Genomic DNA, 15732 nt, shown 5'->3' with positions numbered 1-15732 from the left:
AGAAAAGGATGCAGGGAGGTCTAAACGGAAGGAAACAGGGTTAAGAATCTCCAATATTTTATACGGACCGATGAACCGAGGCTTAAACTTAGGAGAAGAGACCCTCATAGGGACAAAACGAGAAGACAACCACACCAAATCTCCAACACAAAGCCGAGGACCAACACGACGGTGACGGTTGGCAAAAAGCTGAGTCTGCTCCTGGGACAACTTCAAATTGTCCATCACCTGCCCCCAGATATGATGCAATCTCTCCACCACAGCATCCACTCCAGGACAATCCGAGGATTCCACCTGACCGGAGGAAAATCGAGGATGGAACCCCGAATTACAGAAAAACGGGGACACCAAAGTGGCAGAGCTGGCCCGATTATTGAGGGCGAACTCCGCCAATGGCAAAAAAGCAACCCAATCATCCTGGTCAGCAGACACAAAACACCTCAGATATGTCTCCAGGGTCTGATTAGTCCGCTCGGTCTGACCATTAGTCTGAGGGTGAAAAGCAGACGAAAAAGACAAATCTATGCCCATCCTAGCACAGAATGCCCGCCAAAATCTAGACACAAATTGGGTTCCTCTGTCAGAAACGATATTCTCAGGAATACCATGCAAACGAACAACATTTTGAAAAAACAGGGGAACCAACTCGGAAGAAGAAGGCAATTTGGGCAGGGGAACCAAATGGACCATCTTAGAAAAACGGTCACACACCACCCAGATGACAGACATCTTCTGGGAAACAGGCAGATCTGAAATAAAATCCATCGAGATGTGCGTCCAAGGCCTCTTAGGAATAGGCAAGGGCAACAATAATCCACTAGCCCGAGAACAACAAGACTTGGCCCGAGCACAAACGTCACAAGACTGCACAAAGCCTCGCACATCTCGTGACAGGGAAGGCCACCAGAAGGATCTTGCCACCAAATCCCTGGTACCAAAAATTCCAGGATGACCTGCCAATGCAGAAGAATGCACCTCAGAGATGACTCTGCTGGTCCAATCATCAGGAACAAACAGTCTATCAGGCGGACAACGATCCGGTCTATCCGCCTGAAACTCCTGCAAGGCCCGCCGCAGGTCTGGAGAAATGGCTGACAAAATAACTCCATCCTTAAGGATACCTGTGGGCTCAGAGTTGCCGGGTGAGTCAGGCTCAAAACTCCTAGAAAGGGCATCCGCCTTAACATTCTTAGAACCCGGTAGGTATGACACCACAAAATTAAACCGAGAAAAAAAATAATGACCAGCGCGCCTGTCTAGGATTCAGGCGCCTGGCGGTCTCAAGATAAATCAAATTTTTGTGGTCAGTCAATACCACCACCTGATGTCTGGCCCCCTCAAGCCAATGGCGCCACTCCTCAAACGCCCACTTCATGGCCAAAAGCTCCCGATTCCCAACATCATAATTCCGCTCAGCGGGCGAAAATTTACGGGAAAAGAAGGCACAAGGCCTCATCACGGAGCAGTCAGAACTTTTCTGCGACAACACTGCCCCAGCTCCGATCTCAGAAGCGTCGACCTCCACCTGAAAAGGAAGAGCCACATCAGGCTGACGCAACACAGGGGCAGAAGAAAAACGGCGCTTAAGCTCCTGAAAGGCCTCCACAGCATCAGGGGACCAATTAGCAACATCAGCACCCTGTCTAGTCAAATCGGTCAATGGCTTAACGACATCCGAAAAACCAGCAATAAATCGACGATAAAAGTTGGCAAAGCCCAAAAATTTCTGAAGACTTTTAAGAGAAGAGGGCTGCGTCCAATCACAAATAGCTTGAACCTTGACAGGATCCATCTCAATGGAAGAGGGAGAAAAAATATATCCCAAAAAGGAAATTCTCTGAACCCCAAAAACGCACTTAGAACCCTTCACACACAAAGAATTAGACCGCAAAACCTGAAAAACCCTCCTGACTTGCTGGACATGAGAGTCCCAGTCATCCGAAAAAATCAGAATGTCATCCAGATACACTATCATAAATTTATCCAAATACTCGCGGAAAATATCATGCATAAAGGACTGGAAGACTGAAGGGGCATTAGAAAGACCAAAAGGCATCACCAAATACTCAAAGTGGCCCTCGGGCGTATTAAATGCGGTTTTCCACTCATCCCCCTGCCTGATCCGCACCAAATTATACGCCCCACGGAGATCAATCTTAGAGAACCACTTGGCCCCCTTTATGCGAGCAAACAAATCAGTCAGCAACGGCAATGGGTATTGATATTTAACCGTGATTTTATTCAAAAGCCGATAATCAATACATGGTCTCAAAGATCCGTCCTTTTTTGACACAAAGAAAAAACCGGCTCCTAAGGGAGATGACGATGGACAAATATGTCCCTTTTCCAAGGACTCCTTTATATATTCACGCATAGCAGCATGTTCAGGCACAGACAGGTTAAATAAACGACCCTTTGGGTATTTACTACCCGGGATTAAATCTATAGCACAATCGCACTCGCGGTGCGGAGGTAGTGAACCCAGCTTGGGTTCTTCAAAGACGTCACGATAATCAGACAGGAACTCAGGGATTTCAGAGGGAATAGATGATGAAATGGAAACCAAAGGTACGTCCCCATGAGTCCCCTTACATCCCCAGCTCAACACAGACATAGCTCTCCAGTCAAGGACTGGGTTGTGAGACTGCAGCCATGGCAATCCTAGCACCAAATCATCATGTAGATTATACAGCACCAGAAAACGAATAATCTCCTGGTGATCCGGATTAATACGCATAGTTACTTGTGTCCAGTATTGTGGTTTATTATTAGCCAATGGGGTGGAGTCAATCCCCTTCAGAGGAATAAGAGTCTCCAAAGGCTCTAAATCATACCCACAACGATTGGCAAAGGACCAATCCATAAGACTCAAAGCGGCGCCAGAGTCGATATAGGCGTCCGTGGTAATAGATGACAAAGAGCAAATCAGGGTCACAGACAAAATAAATTTAGACTGTAAAGTGCCAATGGAAACAGATTTATCAAGCTTTTTAGTACGCTTAGAGCATGCTGATATAACATGAGTAGAATCCCCACAATAGAAACACAACCCATTTTTCCGTCTAAAATTCTGCCGCTCGCTTCTGGACAGAATTCTATCACACTGCATACTGTCTGGCGTCTTCTCAGTGGACACCGCCAGATGGTGCACTGGTTTGCGCTCCCGCAAACGTCTATCGATCTGAATAGCCATTGTCATGGACTCATTCAGACCCGCAGGCACAGGAAACCCCACCATAACATCCTTAATGGCATCAGAGAGACCCTCTCTGAAAGTAGCCGCCAGGGCACACTCATTCCACTGAGTAAGCACAGACCATTTACGGAATCTTTGGCAGTAAATTTCAGCTTCATCTTGCCCCTGAGATAGGGACATCAAAGTTTTTTCTGCCTGAAGTTCCAAATGAGGCTCCTCATAAAGCAACCCCAAGGCCAGAAAAAACGCATCCACATTGCGCAACGCAGGATCCCCTGGTGCCAATGAAAAAGCCCAGTCTTGAGGGTCGCCGCGGAGCAAGGAAATTACAACCCTGACCTGCTGTGCAGGGTCTCCGGCAGAACGAGATTTCAGGGACAAAAATAACTTGCAATTATTTCTAAAATTCTGAAAACCAGATCTATTCCCCGAGAAAAATTCCGGCAAAGGAATTCTCGGCTCAGATACCGGAGCATGAACAATAAAATCTTGCAAATTTTGTACTTTCGTGGTGAGATTATTCAAACCTGCAGTTACACTCTGAAGATCCATTATAAACAGGTGAACACAGAGCCATTCAAAGATTAGAAGGAGAGAGAAAAAAAAGAAAGACTGCAGCATAGACAGACTGGCAAGTGATCCAATTAAGAGCACAAAAAAAAAAAAAAACTCTCAGCAGACTTCTTATTTCTCTCCTTTCTCAGCCAAGGATTTTAACCCTTTAGTGGGCCGGTCAAACTGTCATGATCTCCATGGCCAGAGAACATTGCATAAGCCTACATATGAACAAGCTCTTGGAAGATGGGAACTGTACTGACCATGAACTAAACCTACCGCACAACTAGAAGTAGCCAGGTAGCATGTCCTACTTTTTTATCCCTATATGCCCAGCGCCGGCCGGAGAACTAAATAATGCTAGCAGAGGGAAATATAAGACCTGGCTCACCTCTAGAGAAATACCCAAAAAGGAGACAGAGGCCCCCCACATATATTGGCGGTGATTTTAGAAGAAATAACAAACGCAGCAGGAAAATAGTTTTAGCAAATTTGAGGTCCGCTTTCTAGATAGCAGAAGACAGAAAGAACACTTTCATGGTCAGCAGAAAACCCTAACAAAACACCATCCAGAAATTACTTTAGAACTCTGGCATTAACTCATAATACCAGAGTGGCTATTCCTGATCAACAAGAGCTTTCCAGACACAGTAACGAAACTGCAGCTGTGAACTGGAACCAAAAAACAAAAACAAACATGGACAAAAGTCCAACTTATCTAGTTGATGTCTGGGAGCAGGAACAAGCACAGAGAGGCTTCTGATAACATTGTTGACCGGCAAGCAACTAACAGAGAAGCCAGGTTATATAGCGACACCCAGATCTGATGAGAACAGGTGAACAGGGAAGATGATGACACAAGTTCAATTCCACCAGTAGCCACCGGGGGAGCCCAGAATCCAAATTCACAACAGCCTACTGTCTCAACGCATTAAAGTGAACCGGTCACCCCAAAATTGGCCTATAAGCTAAGCCCACCAGCATCAGGGGCTTATCTACAGCATTCTGTAATGCTGCAGATAAGCCCCCAATGTAACCTGAAAGATAAGAAAAACAAGTTAGATTATACTCACCCAGGGGCGGTCCGGTCCGATGGGCGTCGCGGTCTGGGTCCAGCGCCTCCCATCTTCATACGATAACGTCCTCTTTTCTTCCAGCTGCGGCTCCTGCGCAGGCGTACTTTGAGGGCAGAGCAAAGTACTGCAGTGCGCAGGGAAAGGTCAGAGAGGCCTGGCGCCTGCGCACTGCAATACTTTGCTCTGCCCTCAACAGGGCAAATCAGTACGCCTGCACAGGAAGCAAGGAAGAGGACATCATCGCATGAAGATGGAAGGCGCTGGACCCGGACCGCGACACCCATTGGACTGGACCGGGACCGCCCCTGGGTGAGTATAATATAACCTGTTTTTCTTATCTTGCAGGTTACATCGGGGGGCTTATCTACAGCATTACAGAATGCTGTAGATAAGCCCCTGATGCCGGTGGCCTTAGCTTATAGGCCAATTTTGGGGTGACAGATTCCCTTTAACCTAACTATCCATGTGTGGCCCATTCAAAAAACAAACCATAATCAGATTCCTCGCATCATGTTCTGTTACCATCCACCTCTCGTGTCTTTCCTTTTTCCTGATAGATTGTAAGCTTGCGAGCAGGGCTCTCATTCCTCTTGGTATCTGTTTTGGTCTGTGTTTATTGTTATGCTGTAATGTCTATTGTCTGTACAAGTACCCTCTAATGTAAAGTGCTGCGGAATATGTTGGCGCTATATAAATGAAAATTATTATTATTAATTACCTTTAAAGACTCATCTTTCCTAGAGCCCTGAAAGGAGATGAACCCTTTATTTTCCAGCATTGACCTCTCAAGTTCCAGACTGTTAAGTGCAGTCCAGTCGCCTGAGTGAGCCGGAGGAATGAGTATTAATTCCTGAGAAAGTGTCAGTATCTTCAAGATAACCCCACAAGGAATTTTGGCTTTCTAATACATGCCACTGTAATTTACTCGAGTGGAGTTTTGGCCAATTTTACTGCCCGGATAAAGCTTTCCTGAGGGACATTACCAGATCCCGTATTGATGTACAGAGCAGACAGATTAACTTCTTCTGATCCGGTAGGCGACATTCCCGTCGGTCTGAGTCCAGAAAGAGACCCAGAAAGATCTGTGTCCTTCGTGGGTTTAACCTTGATTTTTCATGTTTAAACACCAACCTAAGTTTTTTAAGATGGTGGCTCTCTCACCCACCTGGCATTGACTGAATGAGCGTCCAACTATTAGAGAAGAAAACAGGTCATCTCATACTTAGACTATTTCCTGAGGTGCACAGTAACTTCTGCTAATAGTTTTCTGAACATACGAGAAGCTACTGCCAGGCCAAAGGGGAGGGCCTTGTATTGAAAGTGCCTTCTGATGCCCCCTATTGTTACTGCCACCCTGAGAAATTTTTGGAATGTTGCGTGTATTGGCACGTGGCAATATGTGACGTCCATAAAACAACCAGGAAATAGCAGCTGGACCACTGATTTTATTGACTCCATCTTGAACTCGTGAATTTTCAAGAACTTGTTCAAGTCTTTCAGGTTGATAATTGTCCTGTATGTGTCATCCGTCTTCTTTACCAGAAACCGGAGAGGATAAAACCCTTTTCCTTTCTGCAATACGTTCTTTTCCTAGAGGCTCAGTACTTATATTTCCAGAGCTCTCTGTTCCGAGAGGGATGCTCGTGGGGAGGTTATGAGAAACCTCTCTGGTGGATATTTCAGGAAATTCAGCCTCAATCCTGATTTTACCAGACTGAGAATCCAAATGCTGGAGGAAATCTTCTCCCAGGCTGGAAGGAAAAAGTCTTCTTCCCCCTGGGGCACAAAGCCATTTAGGGTTTTTTTTTCTATTATCCAGGGAGGGACCACCGAACAAGAATCCCTTTACTTTCCAGGGCCAATTGTGCCACCTATTCTTTTGTGCAGCTGGTCTCCTTCCACTGAACTTTTTGCTACGAAAGGACTGCTTGAAGGATGTGAAGGGAGACTTTGGAAACCCTTTCTTTTTGTCCCCCACTTTTTCTAGGATGTCGTCCAAAGATGTGCCGAATATTGTCCTTCACAAGTGAGAGAACACAATTTCCCTTTCGCTAGCAAGTCCCCCGGCCAGCACTTCAACCAGATTGCTCTCCTGCCTGCACTAGGTAGTGCGGCAGATCTTGCGGCTAATCTGGCCGAAGCGTACGATAAGAAGGCCACCGCCCCCTTGATTACAGGAGTGTGCCCAAAATGAAGTCTGTGGATGAATCCTCCCTCATCTGGTCTTCCAACCTGCTCAGCCAGATCATAAGGGATCTAGCTGTACAGGTTGCCGCAATGGCCGGCCTCAGTGTGCCCGCTGATGACTCCCAGGTACCCTTAAGAAAAGTATCAACCTTTCTATCAGGGGGGTCCCTTAGAAAGCCTGCATTCTCCAAGGGACGAGATCTTTTGGAGGCTTTAGATATAGCGACATCCAATTTCGGGGCTTTATTCCAAGATGTTGTCACTTCAAAGGGGTACTCCCTTTTAAAAGAGGGTTGACAGGGGCCCTTTTTCCCTGGCCTTTTTCATTCCCTATTAATGAGATCTAGCACCTTCTCATTAATAGGGAAGGATCTATGTTTCTTCTGGTCCGGAGTCTCAAACAGTATGTCTTGGGACTGATTTTTTTGCCTTTTGATCGACCAGGCCCATTGTGGACCTCATGGCTTTAAATAGATTGTCTATTTCCTTAAGGGGGAAACAATAACCCACTCCTGAGTCACTTTCAGATGAGGATGACCCTGATGAATCCTCCAAAACCCCTTCATCTCAGTCTATGTCTATAGCCGATGATGTGGGAGATTTCTTAGCCCTGTCTCTGCGGGGTGCTTCCTCTAAGTGGGGAACGGATCTTAATGTACCTTCACACTAAACGACGCTGCAGCGATATCGACAACGATGCCGATCGCTGCAGCGTCGCTGTGTGGTCGCTGGAGAGCTGTCACACAGACAGCTCTCCAGCGACCAGCGATCCCGAAGTCCCCGGGTAACCAGGGTAAACATCGGGTTGCTAAGCGCAGGGCCGCGCTTAGTAACCCGATGTTTACCCTGGTTACCAGTGTAAATGTAAAAAAACAAACACTACATACTCACATTCGCGTCCGCTTCCCTGCACTGTGTAAGCGCCGGCAGTAGCAGGGCACAGCGGTGACGTCACCGCTGTGCTTTGCTTTCCGGCCGGCACTGACTCATTCAGTGATGGAAGCTCTGAGCAGCAGCGCGGACGCCGGGGGACGTGACAGACATCAGAGGGTCAGTATGTAGTGTTTTTTTTTTACTTTTACAATGGTAACCAGGGTAAATATCGGGTTACTAAGCACGGCCCTGTGCTTAGTAACCCGATATTTACCCTGGTTTCCATTGTAAAACATTGCTGGCATCGTTGCTTTTGCTGTCAAACACGACGATACACGCCGATCTGACGACCAAATAAAGTTCTGAACTTTCAGCAACGACCAGCGACATAACAGCAGGATCCAGATCGCTGCTGCATATCAAAGACAACGATATCGCTATCCAGGACGCTGCAACATCACGGATCGCTATCGTTATCGCTGCAAAGTCGTTTAGTGTGAAAGGTACCTTTAGAGTTTTCTACCTCCATCCGGATGGCGAGTTTTTTTTTTTTTTTTAAGCTGGAGGAAAAATCTGTGGTCTCATTTGCTATCGTATCATTGACACGATTGGCACAATTTTTTGGGCCATACTCTAGAAAATCCCTGACCACACAGAGCACAAGACCTACGTTTTGTTTTTTTCCTGCGCATTTTCTAGGGGCTTCATAGCCAGAGAAGTAAAAGGACAGAGAGACAAGGAGAGAGAGAGATTTATTATTAAAATGACATGGTCGTAGCTCACTCACCACTCAGAGGAAATGAAGGGTACCAGAATGGGAGGCAGAATGTCATCGGCTAGGTCTCCTCTTTAGAACGCGGAATCTTCCATTCTACTAGAGCTGTGCCGACTTGTCCTGGAGTCCTTGGACTTGCGTACTTCCACTTGAACATCCAACAAGCCTATCCTGGTGTGGCCGCTGCTCCTGAGGACGCTTCTGAAACCAGGGTTGAAGACGATGTGGCTGCTCTGGCTCCAAGTGCTGCTGTGGCTGCAACACCGTATGCTGCTGCCACTGTGGAGAGGGCTGCTGTGCATCCATGTCTGCACAAGTGCCCCTGCTTGGCTGGTGATCCGCCCTTAAGTATCATACTCCAGGGATCTGCCTGCCGGTGTGCTTCTGCAGCTTCCGGTACCAGCCCCGGAAGTCCTCGGGGTGAATGGTCCCGGCTGCATCATCAGAGCGCAACTTCTGGTTTCAAGCCGCACTCCATGTCCGCACCTGGATGCGTGGCTGCTGGCTTACCATGCAGTGATGGCGCTTCTGGTTTCCAGCCACATTCAATGTCAGCACTTGGACACGTGGCTGCTGGCTTACTATGCAGTGATGACGCCGCAGACTTCAGCCCGTCCAATGCCCTTTTGTGGATTGAGATGAAGCTTTCAATGGGAACATTTTACATAATGTTTGGGATCACATTTATCCTGCGCTCAACACTGAGTACTTACACTGGGGTTTCCATTTTTATCTCCGAATGACAATTCAGATGAAACGCCCGAGGGATCCATCTATGTATATAATTGTCTAAGGGGTACTTCCGTCTTTTTGTCGGCAACTTCCGTTACAGATATTCATTCGCTGATTGGTCGCGGCAGCCATGGCGAGACCAATCAGCGAAGGGCACAGTCCGATTAGTCCCTCCCTACTCCCCTGCAGTCAGTGCCCGGCGCCCGCTCCATACTCCCCGCAGTCACGGCTCACACAGGGTTAATGCCAGCGGTAACGGACCGCGTTATGCCGCGGGTAACTCACTCCGTTACCGCCGCTATTAACCCTGTGTGACCAAGTTTTTACTATTGAGGCTGCCTATGCAGCCTCAATAGTAAAAACATCTAATGTTAAAAATAATTAAAAAAAAAAACAACAAATCATTATATACTCACCTTCCGCCGCCTTTCCGATGCTCCGGTGACTGGTCCATGCAAGCGGCAGGTTCCGGTCCTAAGGTTGCTGTGCAACAAGAACCTGCCATGATATCACGGTCATATGACCGCGACGTCATCACAGGCCCTGCGCGAGAAGGACCTGCCATGACGTCACAGTCATGTGACCGCAACGTCATCACACCCTCGGACCGGAAGCTGCCGCCTGAACCAAACACAGGCGACAGAACGACAAGGGGCCCCTCGGAAGGTGAGTATATGTTTATTTTTTAACCTGTGACATACGTGGCTGGGCAATATACTACGTGGCTCAGTGCTATATACTACGTGGCTCTGTGCTATATACTACGTGGCTCTGTGCTATATACTACGTGGCTCTGTGCTATATACTACGTGGCTCTGTGCTATATACTACGTCACTGGGCAATATACTACGTCGCTGGGCAATATACTACGTGGCTCTGTGCTGTATACTACGTAACTGGCCAATATACTACGTGGCTGTGCAATATACTACGTCACTGGGCAATATACTACGTCACTGGGCAACATACTACGTGGACAGGCATATTCTAGAATACCTGAAGCGTTAGAATCGGGCCACCATCTAGTTCGCTATAATGAGGCAGCAGAGGTACTCTGAACTCCGTATGGCCTCTGTTCAGCGTTGTCCTTCCTTCCAGAAGTGCACAAAACTATGGCCGACGGTACTTTTATGCACATCTAAAAATGCTAACACCGCCAGATTATAGGCCAGACAACATCCACAGTGCTTCTATCTGACTCATGATAGGGCATATTCTGTCGTGGGTTCTGTCTGAATCACGTGTTTCAGAGATTTACACAGAAACAAAGACGTAAGCGCTCAGTATAGAGCGCAGGATAAATATGCGCTGCACCTTACTGTGATCTTTGAGAGGCAGAATGAACAAATGAACAGTAGGTGACAAATTTTTCTTTTTTTATGCCGTTCCTCATGCTGATTAGACGACTTTACTCTTCAGGTTGGTGCGATTACAGCAATACCAGATTTATATCAGGTTTTTATGTTTGGATGCTGTCACACTTTAAAAGATGCTTTATCGCCATATTTGTTTTTTGTGGTACAAGTTGACGTTTTTATTGGTACCATTTTTGGGCACAACATTTTCTGACCGCTTTCTATTCTGATTTTTGGTAGGCAGAATGAACAAAAAACAGCAACTAAGGAATTTTTTTTTTTATTGCCTTTCTGCATGTTGTAAAAGCGATAAGGCAGCTGAGCGGGTGCAGACTGACAGAAGGATGTATGGGGGTACAGGCTGTGGGAAATATAGTGGTCCAGACTGACAGAAAAGTGCAGGGTGAGAGGAGCGCAAAAAGGGCGAGAGATAGAGGGGGGGTATGAGAGTCAGAGGGGGCAGGGTGCTTGAGTTAGTGAAATAGAGGGATGCATGGGGGTACAGGCTATATGGTGGCACATGTGTGTGAGATAGAGGTGTGCATGGGGTTCAGGCTGTGTGTGATAGAGCACCACAAAGGAGGTGAAGACTAGGGAGAAGGTAAGTGCTCCAAAGCAGAACTGAAGATGCGAGGAAGTTTTTTCTGTGGGGGAAAAATGGGGTGTTCACTTAGTATACAAAGTAAGGGCACAGTATGGGAGGCAGTATACAAAAGGACAGTTTAAGGACACAGTATGGGGGGAGAAGTATATGGACAGCATTATGGCACAATATAGAGGCTGTACGGTATCAAAAGGGGGCACTGTATGGACAGAGTAGCGTGGGAGAGGAACTGAAGATGTGGACATCTCGTAACAGGTACATTGTGTAGTTTGGAGAGCGAAAAGACCATAGTTGTTAAGGGGAGATGGTTTGATGGATATTGTTCATAAGAAAAGCCAGTGTGGTGGCCATAGTTAATGCGGGAGAGATAGTGGTTATAGTATATAAGGACGACAGTGTGGAGGTCACTTTCTGGGCAGGGAGCACAGTGGGGCAAATATTTATTCAGGTGCACAGCATAAGGCTTATTTAGTGCACAGCATGTGCGGATATTTTTTTTATTTTAGGCATAATTATAATGACAAGGTTATTATTAAGGGCAATGTGTTGGGATGTGCTGTAGAAGACCAGAGAAGAGGAAAGTCTGCAGAGATGAGCTGTGGATGTCCAAAGTCACCATATCATCTGGACCAGATGAAGAAGACTGGGATGAGAACATTTGAAATCAGAGATGTGAACCAATAAGGTACTTGGATCTAAGGGTGCATTTATAAAGGACAATCGCTGTACATAAACGACTGCCGACCGGTTATTTATTTAATAGCCTGTGACTGCAGACTTCTGAATCTCCACAGCATAGGCACTATGCTGAAGTAACCAGGATGACAACCGAGAACAAAAAATCAGTCTGTTTCTCTCAGATTGTAACACAAAGATGTGTGAATCTAGCATCAGATTGTTGGCCGAGCTCGGTGATATCGGCAGGTTTGGTCGACCTTCGTCTAATGTGTATGGGGACCTTTTAGTGCTATCTAAAGGGAATGATCACTTGCAGCCAGTCACATGTCTGCGTTTAAACACATGCGTGTAAAATTGTTCCAAAGCCACCACCGTATGCCCGTTTCTACCATCAGTCATCAGCAGTGGCTTTCAGATAGATAAATGACAAGGCTTCTCCTATACTTTGCAATGTTGATCAGACAGCACGTGGATGGCACAGACTTTATACTGATACTATCCGTGTGCTATATGGATATTGATTTAATCTGTATGTGTAACACTGACGGCTGCATGGGGCCTTTGTCTGACTTACCAATAGGGGGCGTGATCCCTTAAAGTGCCTAGGACAACATGAAATACAGCCCTGGTTACACTTTATGTACATGCTCAGTAGTGACCAGAGCTGTGGAGTCAGAGTCAGGGAAATTGTGGGGTCGGAAGTTTGGCTTAAGGACCCCACAGCCGTGGTCACTTCTTTTAACAGCTTCAGAGTTTGGAAACTTGAGAGGCAAAAAGTAGTAACATGTTCAGTCTTCACCTGAAAGTACAGAGCAAAGACACCAGCGGCGCAAAAACGATGGCAAAGATGCTTCAGGGAAATGGCCACCTGCACCTCCTCTCTTCACGTTGTTCAAATGCAGACATTGCTGCGTTTTTGCTACTTTTTCAGTGTGGATTTTAGGTGTGATTTGTCTACAGCACATGCTTCATAAAAAGTTATATTCCAAAAAAAATGCAACAAAAAACAACTGAAAAAAGCAGTGAAACCTGGTGCATTTTTGCTCTCTCTCATTCCACGGGTGAAATAATACTGCAATAACGCTGAAAAAAGTGACATGTTGCAAGTCTCAAAAACGCAGCAGTTCTCAAATTCAGTCAGACAAAAAACAAGGGCATGAGATTTCTGTAATCATCGCTTTTGCTGGTACTATAAAGCAAAGCTTCTACAGAAAAAAAAAAAGCAGCAAAAAAAAAAAAGCAGCGTGTGAACAAAGTCTGACTGTTCCCATACAACTGGTTTATAGCTCAGATTATAGTGATTGTACGGAATTGGCTTCATAGTAAACATAGCGGATTCTCTGTCCTGATTTTCTAGATGAAAAACAAATCGGTACGTTTTTTGGTACAAACTAGGATTTAAGAAATCTCCCTACAGACGCAGCAAACACATAAATGTAACAAAAACAGGATTTCTAATTACATTTCACCAATGTACGCCAGTGTGTAGTTCATCCGTCAAAGCAAAAGGTGATCTGTGGAATTCGGCTTTCTTCACACTGCCATTCATCTAGAGAAACAAACTACATTTATGTCCTACACAGAACCTTTGTGTAACTGATAGAAGCGGGAGCAGAGGGGCGACACTGACTGACATGGGGGCGACGAGGGGCTGATATGCGGCAGCTTTTAGACCACAACAACAACAGTATTGTGCAGAGATTTTAGATTGAAAAATTAAAAAGAAACCTGACCTCAGAATAATGACCACAGTGTGGCCCCTCGCCGCTCTCTTGTACCAGTTATGTAACGGATCTGTTTGGGACAAATTCGGTTTGGCTGTTCCTCAAAACAGAAGCTTCATGGAAGTGTTAAAGTCTTACAGTCCCCAATATCCGCAGTGCCAAGAGCGTGACCATAAGGTCTCCATACACATAGCAGCCATTCCCATCCGCATGCTCGGGTCAGAGTGCAGAAGAGGAAAGACACCTACACGGTAATTAACAAGGGTCTTTTTGGTAGTGGTGCCCCCTTATCAGGGCCATATTGTCACCCATTACACTGCCACGTCTCAGCACGTCGTGTAGTAGGGTGCCGTCAGGTCTCCATTGTGGCGTTTGTCTACTGCTGGATAATATGGCATGGGACGCCACGCTGGACGGACCCCCTATAGCAAATGTGGGCAGAGCATGACTCCTATATAGAGGAGGAACAAAGGCAAATGGCAGGGTGCAGAGACCTCTGCTCCCCTCCTCCACAAGACCCATTACCTCGGACGGGCTCTAGCTGTGGTTTTCACACATCGCACCTGTGATATGGGGCTGTGCACATGAACAACCCTAATGAAAAGTCACTGAAGCCCATACGTAAGTCTCCCAGTAATGTCCGGTCCGCAGGGTGGACATCTTGGATACGGCTGGACAGGTCTGTACATGATCCCGTCACCAGGAAGCTCCAGAAAGCTGTCAGCACAGTGCAGTGTCCTCCTCTCACCGTCACTGACACATTCTGCAGCTCTCTGCCTGCTGTCAGTGTGAACCTGCCTGGTCATGTGACCACACGGCGCTGACAGACGTAGTGAGCCTGGTGTGACCATCACGTGACCAGCAGTCACTGACAGCAAGCAGAGCTGGGAGCCGCACACTGCCTACAGACAGCCTATATGGACTGTGCACTGTATGACCCCCCGACACAGCCGCTCGTACCGCTATGGCTCAGTGCGGGGATGGCAGGTGACCACTAGAAACCTCTATCGCAGGGCAAACCATTCATGTCACAACACCGAGGACTGCCCGCACACAGCGACACTCGCGTTTTCAATCCTAACACAGAACAAGCAGAGAACCCCCCTCAGTGAGCGCTCAGTGGTTTCTCCATACGTACGTTCTATCGCGCCACTACTTTGTCTCTTCCACCGGCCATACAACAACAACCCGGAAGTAAGAGGAGGCGGAAACTCCAGGAATGTCACATGACCTGTCAGTAGGCCCGCCCCCGGTGGGTGTGGCTTAGTGGTTGAACTCTCTGGCTCCTCCCTCTTCTCGTCCACGTCGTCGTCTTGGTGCAGTAGGAAGGAGCGGTGATGCTGATAGGCTACGTTCACACTAGCGTTGTGCGCCGCTGCGTCGGCGACGCAACGCACAACGCACGCAAAAACGCGGCAAAACGCACGCAAAAACGCTGCGTTTTGCGACGCATGCGTCGGTTTTTGCCGAAAATCGGACGCAAGAAAAATGCAACTTGTTGCGTTTTCTTGGTCCGACGCTTGCGGCAAAAAAGACGCATGTGTGGCACAACGCAACAAAAAAAAACGCATGCGTCCCCCATGTTAAGTATAGGGGCGCATGACGCATGCGTCGCCGCTGCGTCGCCGACGCAAACCCGACGCACATTAGCTTAACGCTAATGTGAACGTAGCCATAGATACCGTATAAATGGCGCCTCCTGCTGGTAACTGCTGGTAGTGCTATATATGTATACATAGTTCCTCCTTGTTGGTACAGTCATTAGGATTGTGAGTAGAGTGGATCAGGCCTTTATACAGAGCAGTGGGTGTGTATGGGGTCAGTGGCAGCAGGTATAGCCAGGGCCTGGTGGCTGGTGGGGGCAGCTGGCAGACATCGCCCACCATAATGATATTGCCCTAGAAATGCCCCATGTTTTGCCTCCAGTTGACCACAGCTGTGTACATAGGATTCCCCCTAATCCTGAGAGAAGTCTG

The 15732-nt window shown here is 47.1% G+C and overlaps 1 protein-coding gene across 3 annotated transcripts in view; it reads right to left on the bottom strand.

Annotated features, from left to right (window-relative positions):
• Positions 1–15104, bottom strand: part of STARD3 (StAR related lipid transfer domain containing 3) — a 35024-nt gene extending 19920 nt beyond the window's left edge. Inside the window, exon 1 of one of the 3 annotated variants that reach the window (XM_077252343.1) lies at positions 14895–15104. The gene's annotated coding sequence lies outside the window, so the exon portion shown is untranslated. Of the gene's footprint in view, positions 1–14319; positions 14588–14894 lie in introns of those variants that run through there. The other 2 variants (XM_077252344.1, XM_077252345.1) reach the window with 2 other exon arrangements.
• Positions 15105–15732: the final 628 nt, after the last annotated feature.

The sequence above is a fragment of the Ranitomeya variabilis genome, chromosome 4, assembly GCF_051348905.1.
Source record: "Ranitomeya variabilis isolate aRanVar5 chromosome 4, aRanVar5.hap1, whole genome shotgun sequence".
Taxonomy (NCBI): Eukaryota; Metazoa; Chordata; class Amphibia; order Anura; family Dendrobatidae; genus Ranitomeya; species Ranitomeya variabilis.
Note: the sequence above shows the minus strand (reverse complement) of the source record. Positions and strands in the feature narration are given on the sequence as shown.